Here is a 14189-nt window from a genome sequence, read left to right on the forward strand (position 1 = left end):
CAAGTCTTGAAAATCTTATGGGAAATTATTTAGAAGCTTTATCTAATTTGAATTTGATTTTTAATAAAATCATCAGCCAAGTTTGATGGAAATGACTGCTGTCAGTTTGAATTTTGTATTTTTATCGTGTCCTCTTCTCCTCTGTTTTCATTACACATAACTTTGTTTCACCATCACTAAAATTTTTATAAGGCAGGTATGATAGTAGTGTGTGAATCAGTGCTGCTACCATTACATTTCTCCTGCTGATATACAAACATAAAATTGTCAGGAAACCTCTGTACCTCCTGCAGGATCTGTTCGCCATCACAACTGGACATAAAACCCAGTGTAAAGCCTCCATCCAGCCCTGCCATGTTTTCTCTCTTTGAATTGCTCCCCATTGGAGGCGTTTTATGCCTCCGGCGAAGAAAGAATATTTACAACAAGCTGGAATTTTAAACATGAAGCTGGGTTTGTTTTTTCTGTTTTTTCTCACTTTCCAGAGAAGGTCTTAGTGGCTGCTTTATGGCCAACATATTAGAGCTGGGTGACAGCCGGTCTGCAGTATCACCACTCAAGGACTAGATGTGATTCTTGGCCATTGCAGTTCTCTGACTCTGAGAGAGAACGAGGCTTTGTTATGAGTACCCAGCTCCCTAATCTCTTCTCCCAGCGCCCTTCTGTCCTTGGTGAAGCTTGACCTGAACACTGCGTGCCGGTGTGAATGCAGAACGTTTTGTCTGGCTTTTGCCCAAGGCTGCTGCAGGTTTTGGTGAGTAACGAGTCACGCTCTCAACAGCGTTTCCTGTGGAAATAAATAGCCGCACGTATGATATTAGAGTATATGTGGATAGTGCTTTCATCTGTGACCTGTCCTTTGAGCTACGCAGGATAAACACAGCGAAGCCATAAATCAAAAGGAAGGTGTTCCAAGGCACTCGTCGAGCAGAAAATAAAGAGCAAAACAGAGGGGTGTTGCTTTTGCTGCTTCTTTATTTATTTATTTTCAAATAGAAAATATGAAAATGAACTCTCTGGCCCCTGGGCCTAAATCAGCAATACACAACAACAGTGTAGAAAGAAGAAAAAATGGAAATTAAAATGAAAACGCACAGCAAGCTTTCTCGTAAGTGTATACTATTGGTTCTTACAACACAAGAACAAGCTGTAGAGGAATCCAGTGGCTTTCATGTCGGCCACATACAAACACAAAGTTGGGATGCTGTGTGACATGTAAATAAAACACACAATGCAGTGATGTGCAAATCTCATATGTTTAATTCACAATAGAAAACAGAAAACACATCAAAAGTTTCAACTGAGAAAAAGAAATATTATTTTAAGAATATTTTAAGAAAAATATCAGCTCGATCTGAATTCCATTTAAGGTCTCAGAAAATTTGGAACCCGGGCAACAGAAGGCTGGAAAAGTAGTTTAACGTGGCAAATGGTCAGTAATGTGACTGGGAGGATTTTAGAGAGACAGAGTTTCTCAGACGATGGACAGAGGTTGGATATCTCATCATCTACCCCACAAAATATGATCAAAAGACTCTGAAAATCTGGAGAAATCTCTGTGTGCAAGGGACAAAGCCATCAGTCAGTTCTGGATGCCTGTGATCTTTGGGCCCTCAGGCAGCACCACATTAAAAACAGACCTGGCTCTGTGATGGAAAGCACTGCATGGGCTCAGGAACACCTCCAGAAATCCCTGTTTGTGAGCACAAAAGCTCTATCATACAAAGAGGAAGCCATATATGAACATGATCCAGTCATGCTGCTGTCTTCTTTGGGCTAAAGCTCATTTAAAATGGACTGAAAGTGGAAAGCTCTTCTGAGGTCAGAGAATTTTCAGTTTCAAACATTTGTGTTCTATTCCCAAAGAGAAGGACCACCCGGCTTGTTTTTTAAGTCCTGCCTCTCTGATGGTATTGGGGCTGCAGTGCCCATGGAATTGGCAGCTTGCACATCTGGAAAGACTCCACTAAAGCTTTACAAAGATTTTAAAACTAATGAATATCAATTTTTATCAACACAATTGTTTTAACATGAGAGAATATGAAAAGTTTTTTTTCCCTAAAAAGATGTTTTATAGTTCTTGTATTGTTGAATGGTCTTTTTTTTTATTACAGCTGAAATAAAAACTCTTCATATGATATTTACAATTTTTTTCATTGTGCCATAATGTCCTAAAATTTCAAACTAACACAGTTGCACTAGAGGAGGTACAAGCCTCTTTACTCTTAAACTGGTTTAAACTGGTTGATGACAATGATTTGCGTGCAGTTATGAAAAAATTCTGACAAGTTCAGCTATTTATGGTGAAAAATATTGTCAGTATTAATTTTACGTGAAATAAATAATGCGATATGTAACCAGATATGACACGTCACTTAAGTAACAATGAAAAAGGTTTCTTAAGCCATTTGTATGTTATTTATATTTTTCTTAATTCTTGAAAATGACAGGACACATTTACAGTGGACAACATTCATTAGTGAGAGCTTATGCTTTTTCAAATGTCAGTTGTCATGCTACTTAAATAAATGTATTTTCTCTTCTAATAAACAATAACAATCACCTTGCTCATAAAACTTAAAAATAAATCCTCCTCCCTCGTGTCCCTGCTATGATGACCCATGGTGATGAACCACATAGAAAAAGAAGTAAAAGTTGAAGCTGTACTGTGTACAAGTGGTAGATCTTGTAAGAAACACTTGTAAAGTTCCACCTGTCCTCACTAAGGTGTTTACTGTCTGTTTATAGCCACAGACAAGAACGTAATACCTCAGGACCTGCAGTTATACCTCCTATAGACTCACCGATGTAGTAAATCACTCTGCAAAGCACCACGTGTATGGCAGGAGACCATATTCAACCCTGTAATTAATGTTACAAATGGATAGTTTTTATTAAAGCATGAGAATCACTCAGATTTTTAGCCTCTCTAAACCAGCTGTGAGATCAATAATAATAATGAATCCTGCATCTCATCCTACCTGCATATTTCCTGCTCTAAATGCCCAGCATCTGTTGCCATTTCCAGGAGGAAATAGCTTTTTTATATCTGAACTAAATGAACGGCCTTATAATGGGCAATGGAGAGCACGGACATGATGAAACATACAGCTGGGGTCTTTCTGCTGATGTTCAGTTTATTAAACTAAGGCAAGGACGCCTCCTGTTGGTCATGTAGGATCTGTAAAACAGGCAACAGGAGAGGAAAAACATGAGTCACCTGCCATTAACAATAAAGTGACAGTAAATGTTTACAGAGAACATTTAACAGAACATAAAATTTCATTTTACCCTCATTTTTTTCATGCATAACCCAAATTGCATCTCATACAACTGCAAGACTGACCTGTGTAATGATTTGCTGCCAGAACTTCACAGTCTGTTGAATAGTGACGTGACCACACTGTCTACAGACAGGTGCTTGTGGTTGCCTATGGATACCACCCATGGGATTTGCACCTATGGGCCGGTTCATGGCTCAGTAGTTGTTAATCATTTGTAAGTAAACACTTTATACTCAAAGCCTGCTTCATATTATTCTTTTGTAAAGTAACTGCATTTCTCACACAGGCCTGCACATTCTGCTGAAACTATTTGTTAATCAGTCAAACTTAAAATGCTCTAAAATAAATAAAATTGTCTAAACTATTTTGAATTCTTTGTTACTCATATTTCTCACCTCATTTGCTGCTGTAATGATTGAAGAATCATTCATTTTACTTTCTTTGAACTTATTGGGAAAAAAATGCTTAATGCACTGAAAGTAAAACTCTCAATTTACTCATCTACTTACTTTATGCTTCAGTCAATGCACCAGATTTGTTTAACCTTGCCTTTCCTGCTCGTTAATGCCTGTATCTGATTCCTAGACTTACTCTATTTTACCTTTTATACATATCTTTTATGGCTTTGTGCTTTTAACATGTTTTTCTTGATATGCATTTTATGCTATTCATGTGTATTAGTGACACTGACCTGTTAGCATACTTGGGGCTTTGTTATGGTCCTATAGTATTTCATATTTATGTTTTATTTTCTGTTTTTTATGTGAAGCACTTTGGTATACCGTTGGTTTTTAAATGTGCTCTATAAATAAAGATGTATTGTATTGTATTGTATTAAAAAATAAATGTAATTTAATTCAAATAAATAATGATGAAAAAATAACTTCCTGATGTTCTTTCTCAGTTCTGAGTGAAAAGCTTCAAAGGTTGAAGGCATTTTTAATGTCAGTAAATATTAAACAAAGTAAATATTAAACTGGTTACATAAATGAAGCAGCCCTGACAGCGCTCACACAGTAGGTAAGCAAAGGTAAGGTGAAGGTCTCCAGTCATATAGACACACCTGTACCCGCATTAGAAAAGGAGAAACGTAAAGATCAAGAGAATTTGAAGAAGTTGAGAAGAAAGTGTCTGACAAGGTAAACTATGATTTTGATGCAAATCAGTTGTGACAACCCAAATTAGTTTTGACTGAAGCATAAAGTAAGTAGATGAGTAAATTGAGAGTTTTACTTTCAGTGCATTTCTGATGTTTCTGGCAGTTTGGATCGTCAGGATTTTTCAGCAGCAAAGAAGCTGTCAAACACTTCTCTCTTGTTTTGTCCTGTCTCATCAAGCCTACCTCTGTCTCATCTGTTTGTCGTAATGATTAAAAAAATAAAAGAACTAATTTCCTTTAATCTGCAGGAATAACATTGTGCTCAGATTGGCGTCCTTTCATTAGAGACTTTTAACGGCTGGCTGCTGTCGAATAACAGGCTTCACCAAGCAGAACAATCCAATGCAAAAGTTTTGAATGTGCAATCAGCGTTTCCTGGTGACTGCTATCTCTGCTGTCTTTCAGATAACCTTCAAGTGTCAGAGAAAATAATGCGCTGTCATCTTCTGGCTGGTGGCTTCAGTTTGAAGTTTGATTAATTGCTTTGTTGCTGCAGCAGCCATCAGCAACAGTCAGCAAGTTCCCAAAAGGTGGCAGCACAGACTAATACCCCATCTCTGTGTATATATGTGTGTATTAATGGCATGCTGAGGACTTGACTACTCACGGGGAACGAAAAAGAAGATTTAGGTGTAGGTTACGAAGAATAATACTTGTGTAATAATAAAGTGATCACATATTTGGAAAAGAGATAATTTTTCAAGAACAAAGATATTTATTTGGACGCTTAGACTGTTTTGCAGAGTAAGATTACATTTGTTTTTAAGAAACTGGAAGTTTTCAGTGGATTTCGTCTGCTAAATGTGTTGTTTTTATAAAAGTGTCCTCACACTGCACCGAGTGTATATTAAAATTAATAATGTGTCAGTTAAGTCTTTCTGTAAAGGCTCAAACTGAGTATTAGGTCCTTTAAAACAGGATGTGACATGAGAGGACTGGATGTGATTGAAAAACCACTTTGGACTGGACTATACTCAAAGATCAGCGTGGATGTGTAAGCTAGGTTTCATTTAGTCTGACTAGTGAGGATAGGGCAAGTGAAGTCTGATAAGGAAAAGATAATCTGGATAATGTTGAGCTCGCTTCATATTACAGATACAAAGACCCATATCTCACATGTTGGGGTGGCTGTGGCTCTGGAGGTAAAGTAGATCATCTACCAATCAGAAAATCAGCAGATTGATCCCTGCCTATTCCAGTCTGCATGTGAAGCAGTTTGTGATCTTTATGTGTAAAAAGTGCTATATAAATACATTTTACTTACTGATTTAATTGAGTTCAATTGAACTGAATTGAACAATGTGCAAAAGAACTGAAATCAAATTATAACCTGTAAGATGAATTGACAAACAGAATGAGGATCCAAATACACACCTGTGGGAAGCAGGTGGAATTTCAGAGAAGATTTAAGAGAACTGAGTCAAACATGTGAGGAGACAATCAGAAGCCGGTGAAACATATTAGGAGAGAGCAGGTGATCGTGCAGCAGTGAGGAAAAAATAATGCATAGAAGATGTGAGAAGCATGCAGAACATCAGCAGCTGGAATCTCACATAACCATAAAAAGCTCAAAATTGAACAGCTAAACAGCTGTCAGCTAACAAAGACTGATGTTCCTGATGTTAGAGTCAGGGTCACAAGGCTTAATGTCAGGGGTTAAATACTTAATTATGACAAAAAGTGTCCTTATAAAGGATGCTGGTATAAATCTGTGTGTGTGTCCCGCAGAGGGGATCAGTCCCCGTTTCCTGTTCTGGAGCATCTTGTTGGTCAAACACTTCCCTCAAGAAAGAGTTTTCTCACGCTGTAAACCACACACACACACACACACACACACACACACACACACACACACACACACACACACACACACACACACACACACACACACGCACAGTTAAAATAAATACACACATTTGAATCTCAGTTGTGCTTTAATCCCCATCCTCTCTCCATCATCTGCCTTTCTGGGGTGTCACTGTGGGTCACAAGTGCTACTTCCTCTTTTGGTGACACAAGGGTCAGAGGTCAAAGTTGAACATCTGTTTGGGTTTTTTTTTCTAATGGTTTGTGAGTATGTGAGAACAGAGGAAGAGAGGGTGAGTGGGAGTGAAACCATGGGGGAGTTTAAAAAATAAGTCATGGAGTTATGGCATTTTGTGTGTGTGTGTGTTTGTGTGTTAACCGTTGTGTGCGTACATGCACACACAAAGCAGAGCCCTTACATCTGTTCTGCGGACTCAAACTCAAATGAAAAAAGGAAAAGCATAAAAATTTCACTGTGATGACTTTGATTTAGGATTACAAATATTAAAGTACTTGATATGGGAATGCTTGGTACTGAAGTGATGTAAATGTGAGTGTGTGTGTGTGTTTACAGGGCACAGGTCAAATTGGTCACTTTCTTGGGAAACACTGGTGGATGAGAATCTCCTCACACGTCGCCTAGCCATGCAGTAAGGACACTCTCAGACCCACTGATAGCTCACAGTGTCCCTGTTGACAAATCCTCCCACACACACGTCTGGTTTGGCTGCTGCCCCCAGGCTGTGGCCTCTCAGCTGGGACACAAAAGCAAATGGAGTCCCAGGCTCCGTGTTGAGGATCTGTAACCTTTGTAAGAACATATCCCAGCACTACAGGGGTCTCCAGACCACTCTCCCCAGCCCTGGAGGTTGGGTCCTCTCATGGGTGTAAAAGTCTGAGTAATTACTTTTCTTGTGCTTCAATATGTTATTCTTCCTAAGGGAATAGAAAGAGAAGATCCCTTCTTCCTATCTTCTTTGATAAAAACACTAAATGCATTTTTCTGTTTTTATCTCGAGGCGTAGACTGAATGAAGGCAATAGATACAAAACATTATATGTTTTTGATTTATAGACTGACTGTGTTTTGAGCAGGAAGTCTATAAGTAACGCTCCCCAGTGCTTCTTTCTACTTCTTCCTGGGGTTATCCTGAGGCTTTCCCAGGCCAGATGAAATATTATTAAATGTCCTCAGTATGTTTCAAATCTAATTAATGCTCTAGAAATCCTCTAATAATGGAAGGTCTCCATAATGTATCAATTTTAGCTGCTGCTTTGCAGAGCTTCTTATGCATATTAAAGTTCCTCATGTTTTATTCTTTTGTAATCTTATTCCTTTAGTCACTATCCAAAGCTGTGACTCTATTGTAGATCCTTGTTATGCTAAACTGGAACATATCTTCCAGAATCAACATCATACTGAATTAAATAAGACTTGACAGTATTGATTGATTCAAAAAAAAAAAAAATCATCAGAAAGGGAGAAGCAGGGGTTTTCCCCCCACTACTTCTATTCAACTGTGCTTATTTTGTACAGCCAGAGCATGTGGAATGCGGTTTTGAACTTGCGGATGGGCACATCATGCAGAGGGCAGATACATGAGAAGACCTTCTTCGTTTGCTTGTTGACTGCTTTCTTGAGGTCATTGACTGACCATTGACTGATCATCTTGTAGATTTAGTGGACCTGCTGCACTAGGCGCAGCTTGTTTTTCTGAGCTTGTTGGTGTGCTTCTTTGAGAAACCCACCCAGAAAAGGCACAGAAGGTAGCCATTGGTTGGCTTCATATTCAGCAGTAATGACCTGCTACTTCTTGACCATGGAACAGCATCCTTGCATGGGTCAGGCCCATGCTGTGGAGGTTGGTAAGGCTTTTCATGTCTTGAACATCCCCAGCAAGAAGCTGGAACACCTGATCGATCAGTGAGCCTCACCTTGAACACCTCCCCCTTCACACCATCTGAGACGGTTCTGGATCTCTGAGTCCTGCTGACTGGGGTCTTGCAGAGATTCTGGATGCTGAACATGAGTGGTGCCTTGACACCAGTCCGTTTTGGAGAAAGCGTCCACAGTCTTGGATGGATACTGTCCACTAACTAAACTTGCTGACTTGAACCATAAAACCGAGGACTCAAAATACAGAGTCCAGTCAATTATCATCAGTTGTTATTAATCTCTGACTCTCTTCCACAGTTTGTCTTTAGGGGTGACCAAATTCATAGGCTGTATCCTTCAGAGGACCCGGCCTTCGTGGTCTACGTGGCCCGGGTCTTCAGAAGGCTGGGTAGGCCGGAAATGAGCAGCTGTGAAATTGGACGTCTAGCCTTCAGTTTTACATCACCAGCTGTCTTAGTGGAGTTTAATAAACTCGGCCTTTCTATCTAAAATATAACAGGACACTGGCGTAAATTCTCAATCATCTCACACTTCTGTTTAATTAGTTTTACATTTATTGAGCTATGTGAAACTATATACTATACTATAACTTTAATCTCAGCCAAACCGATTTACTCACAAATAAAACACTGAAAAAAGCCAAACAATAACATTTTTAAGTTATCTAAGTGACTTATATATCATGTTTAACCTGAGTAGAGAAAGACTGCGGGGGGTTGAAAACGATGTGCTGGGAGTTCGCTGTTATCGCCCCGGCTAGCTATCGAGCTGTTGGGTAACAGACATCTCCAAAAATGTCAGAGCACTTTTGCAAATGTGTGATATCTTGAAAAACCGAGCAGATATTTGAAGTTTACACACCTGAAAATATCACAAAAGTTTATTTTGTGACCCAGAAAGAGTAATAAGAGTAATATTAAAACTAAGTAGCGGCCGCCATTGTTGGAAACTGGAATTGGCTGGGCCTTACTGAATTCTGGGATATGGTGGGCCACGAAGGATACACCCGACGCATCCTTCAAATTTGGGGAAAAGGAGGACACATTTGTTGGCTGCATTCGGAGGAGTCTACACCACACATCGATTACATCATGTAATCTACATATGCGGCCTCGGGAGGATGCAGCCTATGAATTTCGACAACCCCGTTTTGTCCTCCCTCTGGTTCTGCAGGAGATTTCTTCCTGTTATAGGGGAGTTTTTCCTTCCCACTGTCACCAAATGCTTGCTCTTGGGCCGGGAGTTATCTGATTGTTGGGGGTTTCTTTGTTTTATTGTAGGGTCATTACTTTATAATATAAAACACCTTAAGGTGACTGTTGATGTGGTTTGGCACTTTAAAAATTAATGTGAATTGAATTAAGTTAAGTCAGTGATCCTTAATCTGAACAGCTGAATTATCAGATTTTACATATTTAAATTGATATTTTTGGAGTAGTAATTTAGACTGTCAGGTCCTGTCAAGAAAAAAGAAATTTGGAAGGCCTCCAAATTTGGAGGTGTTCCTTTTCTACAAATTACCTTCATAACTGTTTTTTTTTTTAAACTTTATAAAAAATATAAAGCACTGAGCACGAGTCTTCCGTTAGGTGAGAGGTACAATCAGATTGGAAAGCTCCCTCCCGCTGCACTGTGCCGTAAATAGCGCTTACACTTTTCAAAATAAAATTAATGGGAAAAAAAATAATATTTGAAAACTCTACCAACATTGAGACACTGTTATGGCTCTTATATTACCAACCACACATAAGTTAAAATAGTCTTCTCTCATATTAACCTGGGGGGAAAATTCCTTTATTTCATTTGAAACATACTCCTAATTTGCCCGTTTACAAACAGCATCTCTGAAAAAGGCCGATTTAATCCTGATTTGGCTTTAGTTTGACCTAAATTTATCCTTCTATCATGTACATGAAGTATTCCGAAAAAAAAGAGAAAAAAAAGACAACCATCATATCTGAGAGTGCGTGCGTATCATTTATGCCGCACGAGCGCCATAACGGCTTCTGAGCGGACACGATAGTGATCGTAATATATAGGCATTTCCTGTCACCGTGCCTTCAGTATAAACCGCAACCATAATAAGACACCTCGAACAGGGATAAAGACTGCGGAAGAGACGCCGTGACCCGTAAACCTGCGTCAAAGGTTGGGTAAGTGCTGGGGTGAGCTCTCCTTCTTTATCCTTCTGTCATTCGCAACCAGGCGACAGCATCTTCAGTGTGCCGTAACACGACGTCTTAACTGAGGAAGGTTAAGAGATGGTGCTCTATTGATGTGAGAGAGCCAGACTTCATTGAGCATTCCTCCAGTTTGAGTCGATTTGGCTCTTACTGCTGGCGCGTAGCTTCAAAATAAACAGTGTAAAATATCGGAGTCTTTGAGATGTGAGTCTTCATTTCGGCACCGTGTAATGCACCGTGCACACACAATTCAGAAGAAAAAAAGCGTTTTGCTGCTGGTCGTGGAAGGAGGCTGGGTCGATTACAAGCGGTACAGTTTAAAAAGTTTAAGGATTTATAAATTTACATCTTCTTATTATTTCAGTTATTCTTGCCGAATATTAGATTGGATCACATTGGTTTAGAAAAATCATACATCTTTATATAATGTCTGTTTTTACTGGTCCGCGTGTTGAAAGTCTTCCAACTGTTTGATTTCTGAATGGAGGTTTGTTGATATTAATGCGTGGCAGGACTGAATCACAATGAAGGACGCTGAATGACACGTGAAAATAAACCCGATTGATCCTCCCTCCATCCATCCATCATATTTTTTTATGCATGCAAGACTTGAACCTCGTCCTTCTGAGTGCAGCAGCTTGCATGAATGAAAGACAATACAGTGTGCTCTCTTCAGTGCTCCCGCTGACCGCATCAAAGGTCCCGGTTTCTGTTTTAATGCTAGGCATTGCAGTTTCACGTGTGTACCCTGCAGGCTCTAGGATTCACTCAGGTTTTAGGGATGATCTCCCATATCAAGCTGCTGTGTGTGCAACCACACGAAATCAGATTAAAGAGTTTAAAGTGTCCATCATTATAAATGTGCACATGCCAAAACATTAGAGCAGGTTGAGGTCCCTTAAGGATCGTGTCATATTTCACCTTGTTAATTAAAATAGCATTATATTTACTCTATTTATATATATAATATCAACTAATTCTAGTTATTTTAAATAAAATATTAATATAATGACTTTACGCATCTGTGTGATTTACCTAAAAATGTTTGATTTTCCAACAGAGGTTAACATATTCATACAATCATACAGACAGATTGTTTGTGCTGTAGAGGTTTAAATAAAAGTACTACACATGATAAAAGTAGATATGCCAGATTAAGGGATATTTCTTTAGCTGCATGTTTGTAAATCCACTTTGCTCTTGACATGTCAGCAGGCTGTTGAGGAAGCCTATAATAAACCTCCTTCTCACCCTTAAACTGGTACAAGTTTGGAAATCTGATAGGAGGTGACTTTGTATCAAGCTGTCTGAATATACAGAGTTTTACTGATTTTTATGAGATTTGAACCTTCAAAATAAAACTCCTTTTTTTCTTTTTAACTATAGGGATTTTCAGTTTATAGAAACTGCTGAGCATACAACACAGGCTGAAGGGCAAAAAAGGAGACAAATGTAATGTGGGATCAAGAATATGTGTAGTGAAAATGAGCACAAACAATTTAAAATAATGAGTGAAAATGACACAAGGACATTTTGATGTAACGTGTAACAGATTAGGTGAATGCATTTAGCATGCGTACACATGATGACATTATACATGTGCAGAGAACGAACGAGATGTCTGTATTCAAAGCATATATAGTATTTAAATATTTAACTGCCTCAATATGCTGGTTTTAGTATTACTTCATGTTATTCCTGCATTGTACAAGGTGTTTTAAAAAATGGGGTGTAAAGTGTTGAATCTACATTGTTGACTTTAAGATTTTGTGTCACATGTGCTGGTAATAATAGTGATTATTAAAAAAACAAACAAACTAAACAGTAAATATCGTAAATTCTGCAATTGTTCTTTTTGTGTACTAGTACAGTTCTAGTCATCATGAACTCGTATTTTAAATTGAACTAAGTTGCCAAAATGATGAACTATAAACTAAGGTATAGATAAATGTAATTATAGATATTATAAATAATGATCTTCATATTATATTTTTCAAAACCACTAAATTATTATATGGACTGGTTCTTACATAGTTCTTGTTTATTCTATCTAAAGAAACTGGTTTCTTACTCCAATTAGTAGAAACCTGTTCTGCATCAGGAGCCACATTATGGAAATTTGCAAAGAGAGACAATTAGCATTTTTCTATATTTAACTGTGGATTGTGAGTAATTCAGTGTAAGCACATCAACAGTACTCAGTTTATTTGCAAATACAAAGGTTTTATTTTGAAAGACTTGGATGGAAGTGCTTCTTCATACATGATGTAAGCTGACACCATCCACACAGACAGGCAGCAGTGAGTGGAGCAGCTGAATCTCTTGCGGAGCTAAAAATAATCAACTTTTTCCCTCTCCAACTCTCACCGTATTTTGTTTCTGTTCCTCTCCCTCCTTTCTTCCTTTCTTTTTTCTTTCCTTTGTCTGTTTTCCTTGTTTTTGTTTTTATTTGCTTTTTTTTTTTTAAATTCAAGCATTCTGAATGAGACGGTGTTGATAAGGCTTATTACTTTACTCTGAGGTAAGACACTTGGTTTTATTACTACCATTGTAGTTTTCTTATTAAGCTGCTTCAATTTAAACAACTCTAAATTAGGTTCCTGAATTATCCACATGTAGTTTAAGTACTGGGCTGTAGTGTAACACAGGTGTTCAAGGTTAACTTACTTGTGAAATGATGCACGTACATTAATTACATCCTTCTGTGATGGTAGTAAAAGGGAAAGTAATACAGTAATAAATAAATAAGTAAAGAAGTTAACAGTAGGCAGAAATTTGAGGTGAAACTCTGCTTGAAACGATACACTTCTTCTCCTGTAAGTCACACAGTGATAATTTCTCAGCAATAAGGCAACAGAATGCTGTGTAGTGGCTGCATATAAAAGTTGAACGTAACCGCCATGTAGTGATTCAGTAACTAGCCTTTGCATATTTAGTAGGGGTGCAACGATACACAAAATTCACGGTTCGGTTTGGTTCGATATTTTTTCGATACAAAAAAAAATGTTCATGCCTTTTTAATTGATCATTTATTAAAATTATAAATATATATTTTAACTCAAAAGTACAGTTTTTAAATTTAATGTTGCTGAAACAACAAAATAAAAAAAATAAATCTATCTAATTGAGAAATCACTCATCTTTGGAAAAGAGAGTTTATTACAGAGAAATGTCTCTTTCCAAAATAAAAGCTATACTATACGCTTCTTCTGGGCTATATTCTCAGCAGCATATTAAACATATCAGGTCCCCATAAGGAGAATCATGTGCTAACGGCTGTCTAAATGACTCGGGTAAAGTTTGTAGCATGCATGCTTGTTGTTTTTGTCTGCTTCCACTTGTCTTTGCACTAGGATGATGTCGGCGTAAATGTGCAGTCATATTCGTTGCGTTCCCACTAGTGCTGTCAGCGTTAATCTCGTTAAAATGATATTAACGCCATAACGCGGCAAATCTCCGTTAACAAGTTACCGCGGATCGCCCCGTGCTTGGGGCTGGACGGCGTCAACACGTTAACAAGCTAACTGCGCTAAAGTACTAGTTCCCACAAATTGAGCATTGCGTGGCACATCCGACATACTGTTTTACTTTTGTCCATGACACACTTACCATCAGGGTCATACTTCACATGAAAACCAAGATAGTTCCAAACGCCAGATATGAATGAGGGTGGGGGAGGTTCAATTTTGGGTAGCGTTGAGGTAGTTGCCATGTTGCAACGAGTTTCAAGAGCAGGGCTTAGCTTCTGTCTTGCTAGCTTGCACTGCGCTCAGTGGATCTGCACTCGACAGTGCAGCCTAGGCGGAGTAGTCGAACGCAGATCCACTGAGCGTTCAACACAGACAGCATCGTCAGAAGAAA

At 38.5% G+C, this 14189-nt stretch overlaps 1 protein-coding gene across 13 annotated transcripts in view; it reads left to right on the forward strand.

Moving 5' to 3' along the window:
* Window positions 1–10140: 10140 nt before the first annotated feature.
* The window catches only part of abcc9 (ATP-binding cassette, sub-family C (CFTR/MRP), member 9), an 82793-nt gene continuing 78744 nt past the window's right edge, over window positions 10141–14189 (forward strand). For 3 of the 13 annotated variants that reach the window (XR_005696391.1, XM_040035801.1, XM_040035805.1), the window contains exon 1: window positions 12365–12849. The gene's annotated coding sequence lies outside the window, so the exon portion shown is untranslated. Of the gene's footprint in view, window positions 10311–12362; window positions 12850–14189 lie in introns of those variants that run through there. The other 10 variants (XM_040035806.1, XM_040035810.1, XM_040035811.1 and 7 more) reach the window with 6 other exon arrangements.

The sequence above is a fragment of the Simochromis diagramma genome, unplaced genomic scaffold (assembly GCF_900408965.1).
Source record: "Simochromis diagramma unplaced genomic scaffold, fSimDia1.1 OVJJ01000816.1, whole genome shotgun sequence".
NCBI lineage: Eukaryota > Metazoa > Chordata > Actinopteri > Cichliformes > Cichlidae > Simochromis > Simochromis diagramma.